The sequence below is a fragment of the Malurus melanocephalus genome, unplaced genomic scaffold (assembly GCF_030028575.1).
Source record: "Malurus melanocephalus ecotype Western Australia unplaced genomic scaffold, MMel_1.1 scaffold_684, whole genome shotgun sequence".
NCBI lineage: Eukaryota > Metazoa > Chordata > Aves > Passeriformes > Maluridae > Malurus > Malurus melanocephalus.
Window position 1 is genome coordinate 61,009 of NW_026623916.1, and position 12,085 is coordinate 73,093.

At 39.9% G+C, this 12,085-nt stretch overlaps 1 protein-coding gene across 7 annotated transcripts in view; it reads left to right on the plus strand.

The window, feature by feature from the left end:
- The first annotated feature begins 1,118 nt into the window (after positions 1-1,118).
- ZMYND11 (zinc finger MYND-type containing 11) overlaps positions 1,119-12,085 on the plus strand; it is a 104,036-nt gene continuing 93,069 nt past the window's right edge. For 5 of the 7 annotated variants that reach the window (XM_057384091.1, XM_057384096.1, XM_057384094.1 and 2 more), the window contains exon 1: positions 1,119-1,351. The gene's annotated coding sequence lies outside the window, so the exon portion shown is untranslated. Of the gene's footprint in view, positions 1,352-1,765; positions 1,815-2,544; positions 2,849-12,085 lie in introns of those variants that run through there. The other 2 variants (XM_057384093.1, XM_057384092.1) reach the window with 2 other exon arrangements.

Here is a 12,085-nt window from a genome sequence, read left to right on the forward strand (position 1 = left end):
TTTGCTTTTTATTAATACAAGCAATATAATGCAGTTAATAAATTATAGTACCACTATTGGGTATCTGCCCAATGCTTCAAGCACTCTTTGAAAGCAGATTACCAGCACTTTCTTTGCTATCTATTTATTTTAGATAATGCAAAATGTTCTTTCATATTTAAATGCATAATAGAAGTAAGACTTTATCACAGCTGTGCAACTAACCATTATTTGCATTTCATTTTCAAAAWGGATGTAAAGTCCTGATGCAGCAGTCTCAAAGAAACTGTGTGGGTATAGACACTACTACAAACATTATTTACTGGACACACGGGAAAAACTTTCACTGTTCAGTGTGCAAACTCTGTTTAATCTTTGACTAAGCAGGCACAATGCATACATCTTTTTCAACATTAGCACTACTGTTTCCTTCTATATTAGTAATATTAATAACTACTCATATAACTAATTTTTTGCATGCATAAATGTTTATAGAATTAAGCTTACAGTATATTTTAATAAAAGTAAAATTTTAGTCAGGTTATTTAATTGTGAGGTGTGTTACTTATCCATTTAATAATTCCTGAAGCATTTCAGAAACTTTTATTTTCCTACACATTTATTAATGTTTATCTCAACAGTCCAGAAAAAACAGTATAAAATATACATGTTTTCTTGCTACTTAAACATATATATATGTTCCTATAAAGTTATATATTTTGTATTACTAAGTAGTTCCCAACCCTGCAGCGCAAGTATGGCTAATGGCTGGACTCAATGATCATAAAGGTGTGTTCCAGTCTAAATTATTGTATGATTCTGTGATCTACAGCTCACGACATATGGGAACTCTGAGACAGATCGTTGATTCTGTATGTTTTAGCTTCCGTTGCTCAARGTGAGTTCCACTTTCAAAAACCTTATCTGTCATTTCTCCCAATTGGACTTCATGGTAGGAGGAATTTCCATGTATCAAGGCCGGCTATGCACCACATTTTCCCCGCAATAAGAGAAAGTCCAGACCTAAGAGTATGACAAAATACACACATAATAAATAGTTAAAGATCCGTTTCAAATGCATTATTAAAAAAAAAATAATAAAAGAAACAAACAGCAACTCCAGCAGACACCACTAGAGTTCTCCTTCTCCCAAATATCCCTAGCACCATCCTAAACCCTGTTTACCCCAGAAACCTGAACTGTGGACAGACAGAAGAGGAGAGAGAGAGAGAAAATTCAGACACAATAAAACTCTGAGGGGAAAAATATGTGGAAGGAGGAGGCAGCAGCGGCCTGGGGAAGGGATTGAAAAGTTTCCCCTGGCTTAACTTCTCCCCCCCTGCAGCAGCAGAAGCAGCGCCAGCAGCACAAGGTGAGAGAGACTTTTAAGTCTGGGGAGGAGGGGTGTGTGTGCGGGAGGGGGGGTGAATTTACAGCCCTGTGGATATTTCTGTGTCTGCCTCCYTGGCTTTGGGGTGCGAGAGACGCCGTGTCTCATGCTGGGTGGATTTTTTTTTTTTTAATATGATGGAGGATTATAAACATGGCGCCTTAAAAAAACTACAAAATCATGTACACACTGTTCCAAGGAGATGGGGGAGAGGGGACAGGGGAAGGGCTGGGCACCAGGGGAGGGGGCAATCCTTCCCCGCGGGGTGCCGTATGAGGAGGGGGGAGCAATTATACTTAATAATAAAATGTGTGGGGCTGCGGGGGGGGAGATGGAAGGCGGGATTTTTTTATTATTATTATTATTTCATTTTTCGGAGTGGGCAGGATTATCTGGCAGCCCGCTTGGAAACCGAGGAGGAGAAGGGGACGGCGGCGGAGCGCGTGTGATTATTAACGGCGATTATTTTTGTCCCCACACCTTCTCCGGTCGAATTTCGGCTGGGAGGCGGCGGCGGGTCCCCGCGCCCCCGTGCCGAGTTGCAGCCAGCCCCGGGGCCGGGGCGGGCGGAGGTGGGGTGGGGAGAGGGGCGCTCCGGAGAGAATCGCCGCTTCCAGCGCTCCGCGCGGGCCTGCAGGGCGCGGGGGAGCCGGGGACTCGCGTGAGAGGCGAGGCCGGGCAGGGTGTGGTGCAGCCCGGCCTCAGCCCCGTCACCCCCGGCCCCGCTGTCTGCCATACGCGGGGCCACCKCTTTGCTCCCCACTTTCCCCGCTTTCCTTTCGCTCACACACCCCCGCCGCCGCCGCATTTCCTCGCTGGGGAGGGGGATGCCTGCTTGGAGGACGGGTCTTGGCCCGAGTAATGGCAGCTGCTCGACAGCGCCGAGGCTCCACTGGAGAGAGACGGCGGGGCCCCCGCAGGCCGGGCGAGGGGCCATGGCTGCCGTGCCCGCGGGGGGCAGGGGAGGGGACGGGGAAAGGGTGAACTCTGAGCCCCAGCCCTCCTCCCCCGGCGGCTGCGGGCGGTGCCACCCCCGCGGCCGGGACGGCCTCAGTGCCCGGCGGGGCACCGGGGGCCCGGGATCGCTTCGGCCCCCGGCACTGTCCGCCGGCTTCCTTCCTCGCCTCCCCCTGTGCTCTGGGACAAGGCCCGGGGAAAAAGGGGGCCATTTCTCCGCTTCCCACCCCGACCCCCCCTTTCTCCCCGCGCCCTCCGGGAGCAGCGCTCTCGCTGCCCGCAGCCGKGAAGGGGCCTCTCGGGGCTGTGCCGGACTCGGGGAACGCGAGCTGGCGAGGGGCTCGCTTTTGTTGGTGTTCTGGGGGGCTTTGTGTGTGTGCACCCCGAAGCCGTGTCTGCAGATAACTCCCCTCGGTGCACTCTGTGGGGTGTTCTCCTTCACCCCTCCTTCGGGGCTGCTTAGAGGCCTGTCTCCTTTCTTTCCGGGGAAAGGATGGAAGTGTAGGTGTGGGAGTGCCCATGGTAAGGATGATGGGGAGCTTCGGTGCGCTTTCTTGACCTTTTGTGTGTTCGGGACAACAGCTCCCTTCTAAAATGATTATGTTAAGGATTTGAGAAACTTTATATGTCTTTTGGTGCTTATCCTGAAACCAGCACACTTTGGGAATGTGTTTTTGGTTTTCAGCGAACTTTGCAGATGCTAGAAGGTGGCTTGAGAAGAGGAAGAGGAATGAAAAAACTTTAATTTGTTGCTGGTTGGTTTTATAATTTAACCTGGAATTACCTGGCATGGTTTCTGTATTGTRGGAGTAATTATATTTATTGTTATTTTAAGAAGACCTTGTTGTAGTACAAAAAGAGTAGAAAATGCTTTTTTTGTCCTAGATAACAGTGTTTTTTTTCACCTCTCATGCTTTTGTAGGAAATAGTTTAATTCTTTAGGGGYGAATGCTGAGACAGGTGTTGGGTCGGGAGGGAATGATAGGGGAAATGCCAGTTTGTGGTTCAGGTAGCACTCCTTTGGATTTTTCTAGTTCCTCATCCCTCAGTATGAAGGACCTGGCATCTCTCCACATTTTTTTTTTTTAAATTATCAACCATTCTGAGTGTGCTACAGAAAGTCTTTAGGGAGGTAGACTGTTTGCTGACTAATGTTTTGTGTAAAAGTCAAAGTGCCCACAAAATAATTCTCACTTTTATGGGGTTTATGGCATTAATTGATTCCCACTGTGGATTTATGGCATTAAAATGCCAGCTTTTCCATGCCTAAACAAACCGTGTCTGCTTTGACCAGATAGTTGCATGGGGAAGGGAGAGAAAGGAATGGTTCATGGGGTAGGTAGTTCAACAGAGAGCACTTTATCTTGCTGATGGTGAGTTTGGTTTTAGTGAGTGAGGGAAAAAGTGACTGCCCCTGTGTTGATGACTGTGGCTGTGCTTTAGRTGGTGGTCTCTGCATCTGCAGCTGATCTTGGTTCAGCAGCAARGGTCTGAGTGAGAGAAATTATTCTTCCACTCCACTCATGAACTGGATAATGTGATGGAAATTGTCTTGTGTTGAAGTCTGCCTTGTAAGGGAGTTGTGAGTCTTACTTTGGGGATGTGCTAGAAGACACTCTTTGACAGTTTGAAGCTTTGTAGCAAAAATTTTACAGGGTAGTTCACCTCTGAAGGTGKTGTTTGTTTTGTTTTTTAAATCTAAGCAATCTCAGCTATTAAAGATAAATGTAAAAAACCAAATTAAGCTTGTTCGCCATAAATCAAAATTCTTAGTAGTTTGACATAGTCCTTCTGTATTATGAGCCAGAGCAATACTTCATAACTTTTCAGGAAAAAGTGAGCACTACTGGACTGACAAGAATTTCATGACTGGAATTGCTGTGCACACAATCTGACTGTGTGCGGTCGTGTGCTGACTGGTCTGACGTCTGACTGGTAGGTCGTGTGCTGCGTGTCCATACTGTTTGCAGGCAGTAGGCATTCTGTGGACATCTGCTGTTCACGTGTCCTGGGGTTCCCCCTGCCTTGGAGCAGAGAGGAGAAAGGACTGYTCAGGAACACCTGAGCCTTCTGCAGCAGAAGAGCCTGGATTGTGTTTTTGGTCTAAGGTAATCTCAAAAGCAAGTGAGATGGTGAAAGACTGTGAAGCGTGTTTGGTATTTCTGCCTGCACACAATTAAAACATTCTGGGTGCTGTTAGCAACATGGTGCTCCCTGAGAATAAAAAAATGTGGATGGACAGTGAATTYGGCTTCAAACTCAACTTGAAGTGGCTCAAGCCTCATCTATATTGTTGTACTTCTCTGCTAGGGCACCACAGCTTGGGGACCCCTGAACTGTGCTATATGTAGTCTCTGGGTTAGAATGAAATACTTCAAAAGGAAATACATAAAAGATGACACTGAAGATGTTTTCTAATTCTAGACATTTAAATGTTTCCACAGATGTCTGCTTTATTTAGTTAGTTAGCAAATTGTCTCTCTCATTTCACACAGTTTGAGAATTGGAGAATTTTAGAATGAGGAGGCATGTTTTGAAATTGAGCACCCAACTTCAGTCAGCTACAGYTCAATTTGGACATACCTGTAACTAGTTTTCATAGTGACTGCCTTTCACAGTCTTTCAAAGCTTTTACCTCCGGAGCTGTGTGAAGACTTCAGACAGTGCAGTCCAGGCTAAAAGTTCTGAAAGAGGGACAAAGTGATGATGAAGTTGTCTTCAGTAAATTTCTGAATTTTGTTCTTAAATGACTTTTTAGCTAGATCCAGATTAGCATAAATGTCAGTAAGAGAAATCTTTTACCCATAATGTAGGTTGTTACAAATGCTAACTAGAATATAAACAAAATCAATCTGTGCAAGGTGTATTTGGCTTACATCAGTGATGTATGTGGTTCATAAAATGTAGGATTGTTTAAAATTACTAGCCAAATGCACAAAAGTGTTTACTTTCCTGGATGGAATAGAGTTTGGAGATTTTATCAAAGGTTAGATCAGAATTGTTGGAGCAGTTCTTGTTCTCATATCCATCCAGTAAATAATATAAATTTGCTTCAGATCTTGACTACTGGTTTTATTAATTGCAGTGGTTTTCCTTCCATGTTATAGGACTTTGTTTAGCCATCMTTTTTGTACTGATTGTTTGGGAGTAATGTCAGGTCATGCGCTTTATCTGCAGAGGATTTTTGTGCCGYGGTTTTTGTTGGGTTTGTTTGGTCYCAGGATGTGGTGAACACTCCCATAGTACGTGTGTAGTACCTGGAGCATGGTGCCCTTGGTAGCTGGGCAGTGCAACGTGTGTCATCTTCTATACAGCTCATACATTTTAGGCTGTCAGTGTTGCTTGTGCTAAACATTTTGAACAAAGATTGTTCTTGTCAGGTTCTGGATCATTTTTCATCAGTTGAATGTAAATTTAGCTCATAATTGGGTTATTGTTCTAAGGTTTAATCTTCCAGTCGCAAGAGTACAGCCTGCAAAATAGATAGTTTATAAGATGATGTAATGACTCAATTTTTCAGGAATTTCTTTATTCATTATTGGTGAGAGTATACGAAATGCAGAATAAATGTGGAAAACCACACAAACCACTTCACTGCTCGGTGTAGTGGAGGTAACTGGGTGTAGACTGATAGACACCAGAGTGGCTGTGTACAATACAACAAACACTGTGTGGCCTCAAGCCTGCACAGGTGAGCTCCTGTGGCACACAGARCCTTCTGGTTTCTGAGGCCTTTCCCCATGCAGCTCCCAGAAACATCAGGGCTGGATCAAGCCCCTTGTTTTCACCATATTTTCAGTTGTAGTCTTTGAACATAATTTTATCATCTCTTTAAACCAATGTCTGCCATGAAGTAAATTATGAAAGCCTGAACTCTGTCTTTTCATTTGTTTCTATTATGCTGTGAATATTGAACTATGTATAGGAAAAAAATAAGGGGTAAAACTAGCATTTTAGTAAGATTTCATTCATGTTTATTTATTCTCTTTTTTTTCTCCCTGAAATGACCAGGGTCTTTTAGTCCTGTGAGCAGGCGACAGCAGGCACAGTGGTGATACATGCTGACACGTCCATGAACCCAAGTTAAAGCTCATGATGTCTAATTTTAGCCAGCTTTGGTAATATCCTATCGGAGACTGATCCTGTAGCTGTACCATGTAGATAAATCCAAAGTGTAGCTATTGACAGTTTTGTGTACAGAAAGAGTTGTTTTGATTTTCTTCCAGTCTCTCATTTGACACTTCACAAGAATGCAAAAGTGTCTGTTATAAAAATACAGAGAAATGTGATTTGAGTTTAAAGTATGTTATTGGTTAAAAAGGTAGTAGTATTTGTAATTTAAAAATTACAAATATATTAAAAATATAAGTAAAATACGTGTGTAAAAAATATTTGTGTACTTACTAACAATCAAAGTATCTTTGCATATACCTTTACACTGTATTCAGTTTTAAATTCCAGAATTCAATAATTGCAGAATAAAACATTGTGAATTAATGATTATGAGTCTTCATACAACTCTCATTTATAGTATCATAYGAAACTAACTCTTAACAGATAATTTTGACACCAGACAGAGTGAATTTTACTAAATTCACTAAAATTACTAAAATCCACTTACTCATTAAAAACTTAATCCAAGCCAACAAAAATACCACTATTATCCCATTCACCCTTTCTGTGGAAATTGCCTTTTTTTGCCTGCGAAGAACTGGGCTCACTGTCTTTATTCATGTTTTATCCATTGTAGGATACTACTGATTTGAGATCTAATAATTTTAAAAAAAGAAGAGTTAAACATTTTCCTGCTTATCTGTAATTTCTCCTGTGTTTGTTACTTTGTTGATTATTAAACTAACTTGCATTATATTTAAGTATAAGATTTTATTGCAGCTGATTTAACTATGTTTTGGTTTCAGACTGTAGGACTCTGCTAGTAGGTGTAGTACTCCAAAGCTGTGTTTTGGCCAGTGGGCCATTTGTACTTTGATCCCAGGCACCTAGGGCATGGCATTGTTAYCTGGTCTTTCAAAGAGAAATGGATGGGAGTTGCATGCTGTGACTCACGGGACATGGCACTTAGTTTACTAATTTTAGCAGAGCGATTCTTATCTGTCAGCCTTAGGTTTTATTTGAGCCTTTTGGAAAAGCGATGAAGTGAAACAAAATGGAGTTGCGAGAAAATGATTAGCAGAATCCAAAGTAGCTAGAAATAGTATGCAGTGAAAAAGAAATTAAAAGTATGTAAGATATGTTTATTGCTCAACAAATCTTTGAGAAGATCTGAGAGACTGATCTGAGAGCTTTATCTTCCTTAGCACGCTATCATTTTCTGTTAAGTCTCACACAACGTTTATGCATTCAGTACGAGAGGATCTCACACTACMGATACCTGTTTGCAATTACAGATGCTTCTCCAGTCAGAAAGTACYGTCCAAGTCTGCATTGGCTGCTTGTGCCTTGTTACTGTTTTCTTGGTGTCATTGCTTGTAGAAGAAAACTTCCGAAGAGGAGATACTGTGTGCCTTGCATAACACTGCAGTCTGTGCATTCACATGCACAAATTAGTGGAAATTCTGCCTCAGAATGGTGGGGGGTTTCTCAAGTTTTCATTCTGGTCGGTTGTTAATTTTGTGATCAGTGTCTTACGAGCTGTCATTGACTTCAGAGACTATGAAACCCAGAGTTTATGCATAATCTCCTTCCCCCAAGCAATTACTAGGATCCAGGTTCAAAATTGTACCAAATCAAAACAAAAGAATTGCTATTTCATGAAATGTAATCACAGGCCACACAGTCACTGATTGTTCACTGATGAAAATTGATATTCACTGCAGAAAATTCATTGTTACCCATAGATTAATATTAATATAATGATGGAGACCTTGATCATATAAGCACTTTTTTCCCACAGGCATGAAAATGCATAGGCCTTGGAGCAAACTAGTGAATAAGTGTAGTTTCATAAAATAGTTTTAAAAAATTAAACCTTATGTATTACTCAAATATTCAAGGAAGAACACAGTTAAAATGTGTTGGGCTGATGTAATTTTATGGTGTATTTTTGRTTCTTCTGCTGGAGTTCCATAACTGGCATTTTTGTGCCTTTTCAATACCAATAGTATGACTTAGTTTTTTTGCACATGCTAAATTTACRTTGATTATTCTTTCCATTAGTTAAGGTGCTATTCCTACATGTACATTTTGTCTTTTAAGGAATTTACAGTACTTACGAAAAGAACAGAAAATGTGGATCAGATTTTTCTGTTAGTGATTTCTGCCATTTTCTATATATCTTAAATCATGTGTGTTATAGCAAGCCTTAATTATAAATGAAGAAAACTGGTAGAAGAAGAAATTCCTACTGGAAAAGCCAATACCATTATCAGAAAAAAGATATTTTTACATTAGGAAAGCTAAAAATCAGATACATTGTATTAATTGTATATTAACATAGTTTCAAAATTTTGGAAATTGTGAATGTGAAAGCAAGTTAAGGAACCAAATTATTTTTTTATCATAGAGAACATAAATTTAAGACCTGAATTCTGAATGGTATCTTGATTCATCCTGTTCTTAKAATTTACGTGCAAGGAGTATGCAAATCTAGGAAATTTTTTTTTCTCCATGGAACAAATTATTTAGAGAGGGTAATGTTCTCCTCACCTTGTGCTTCAATTATTCCTTCTTTATTAAACAGTTGAAAAATTGCAGGTTTTTTTTCCTTTAATTTTAATGGAAAGCAAAGAATTGTTATTAGTTGTTTTCCCAGGAACCAGACTGGCACCATTTTTAGCTTCACATAACTGTGGTTGAGAATTTAGGACACTCAACAAACTGTCTGCATGGACATTTTCTCAGGAAGCTTCAGTGTCAGTCATCATGTGCAAGCTGACATTTGATTAAAATATTGTACACTGAACAATTTTGCGCAGGCACTGACATTTTTTTTTWAAAAAAGGAGAAGTTTAATTCTTCAAATAAAATAGTTTTGTTAAAGCTTTTCTTGGTTATAGTAAAACGTGAGGAACAGTGAGGAGTACACTTTCCTCACAGATAACTCAGGGTGTCTGATCTCTTAGCAGTCTGACCAGAATGGAATGTCAGGCTGTTTAAAAGCTGCCATATTAAAATATTGTTTCTTTGTTTGCATGTTAAAAGAAAATGTTTTATTTCTGTGACATAACTTTGTTTGGAAAGTGTTGGAAAGTGAGAAACATGGACACTCTCAATCTGTAATTGTGTCTTTCAGTTTTGCAGCTTTGTCTCTCTCTTCTGCTTACACTAACCTGAAGTAAATAGACTTACAGGAAATATTTGTTGTAAGAAAGAGATTCTTCCTTTTCCTGCACACTTTCCACTCTGCTGGCTCCCTGAAGGCTTCTTTGTAAATCTCCTAATTGGAAGCATACTCCTGACTTTTCTCTGGTTCCAGACATGAGATTTCCTCTTCTTATTGAACTTGCACCTTTTAGGAAATACAGATTAAGAGTCAAATATCTCCAGGAGCCAGTTTTTTATTTTGTATTTGGTTGGTTTGGTTTTGTTTTTTTTTATCCATGCTGATACTCCTTTTCTCAAAAGTTTTAAATAAAAGTTTTACTAAAAAAACATTTTCCAGTCAATCAAGTATTAGCCTAAGTTGTAGTACTAATTCCTGAAAACATGTAGCTGTCAATAAAATGGAAGGATTTTTGTTCCTCACCCCAGCACAGGAAATACCAATAAATATCAGCCAAAGCTGCGTGATGGCGCAGATGCTTGGAGTGCAGGTGCACCAAGGAGTGAGAAGCTGAACATGGTTTGCTTTGCCAAGTTAGTGTTTAAGCAGTTACAGTGTTTCCTGGGCCAGTGGGAAGGAATGGTATCCAAATTTCTGCTTGGCTCTTCTTCCAGGAGAACTGCCTTTCTTGATCAAAATGTCATGTAATCCAGAGTCTTGTTTCCAGCCATCAGATGTCTCCTAAAAAGGTGTCAAAAATCAGGCAATTTTCTGAGGTGGAAAGCTATAGAATACTTTTTTATCCATACTATTTCCAAACAATAAAATTTAGATTATGGTTCCTGTTTTTACACATGCAGAAGTTTTATTTATCCATTTTTGAATGTTTTAATTTCTCTTTCCTGTAATAACTGAATATTTTAACTGTAATGTTGAAACCTACTGCTTTTTAGGTCAAGGCTTGTTCTGTCCTCTCCACACGCCTTGCAGCCTCCCACTGCAGTGCTCTTTGCACTCATTTTCCAAGAGCTCCTTCCTGGCTTGCAGAAAAGAGCCCCGTTACACCTGCTTCTCTTAGGATTTTGTTGGAGATAAGAGACCTCGAGGATCGAGTTAGTGAAAGGCTGTAGTGTTTGTCTACCAATAAGAGCTGGGAAATGCACATATGAAAGGAAGAAAGGGAGAGTTTGTTGTGAGATGCGCATTAAGTGGAAGTCGAGGTACACCATTGTCACAGGAGACAGGACCACTGACTTTGCTRACATCATTTGGTGCAGCTCTGTTGACTTTGCTGGAGCAATATTATTTTACACCTGCAGAAAATTTTCTCCTGAATCTCTGGGAATGAGAATATAAAATGAAGTGTTTATGGGTGAGTGACAGAGAGAGTGCATGCGAGAGAGAGCGTGCACACACACACTTTCAGGCCTGATTGATTATATGAAAAAAACGCTGGAGTTGAAAGAACATTATTTTAAATTAACATTCATTATCTTCACGCGTGAGATAACAGTTCACTTTGGACCAGATCCTAATACCATTATGTTTCCTGAGCAGAGACTGCTTTTTCCTTGAGTGAGGTTATTCAGTGTGAGAATGGCAAAATGTAGTCAGATCTTCAACAATTAAAATATATGGTTTAGTCACCATATATTAGAATAAAGCTGTGTTATTTCTGTCAGGAAAACATGACTTTTTTTTTTTCTTTCTGAAAGAAATGGTTACATTTTCTTTGAAATGTGAAATAAAAAGAAAGGTACCTTTTTTTTCTTTTAGGTCTCATGCCTGGAAAAGCTTGCAGACATTTTAATTCATGCTGCATTCATTGATCTAGCAGTTAATCATTTAATCACTGTGCAGCTAGGTCATCTACCTATTGGACAGTGTTAAAATGTTCAGCAATACATTTTGGGTTATTGGCTTCTAAATGCCACTTAAAAAAAGGAAAAGAACAAAAAGCAAACAACCTATGAAGACCCWATTTAACTGATGAACAATATAAAAGATAATATGAATTCATGGTCTTATCATTCAATTTTTTTTATTCTGTACATAGTATAAATAGAAAAAATGCACATCATAGGAAACAAAGGAAAAAAATCTGATTTTGATATCCTTTGGCAGTTCTTTTAAAGTACAGAGTTTTGCAACATTAAATAATCTAATTAGGCAGCAGTTTGCTATGAAGTATTTTCATAACTGACATAGTTTGTGAGCATGAAAATGAAAGCCACATTTTAAAATTAAAACCCCAAATAACTGCCTCAATTTAAATATTACTCTGAAAATGGCTTATTTTGTAAGTATAGTCATGTGAAAGAACATGAGAAAAGTTTGTATTTTATGTCAACAGCACTTAGAAACTTCATTTCTTAGACTTAAGTGCTGCAACCATAGAAGCCCAATAATGTAAATACATAAAAAGGAAAAATATGTAGCAGCAGCTAATAGGTGGCAGTGAAAAGCAGAGGAAAATGTTGTGATGCTTTTAAGTGTCCTATATTTTCTGAGAGGGAGCTACCCACAATGAAATAAAT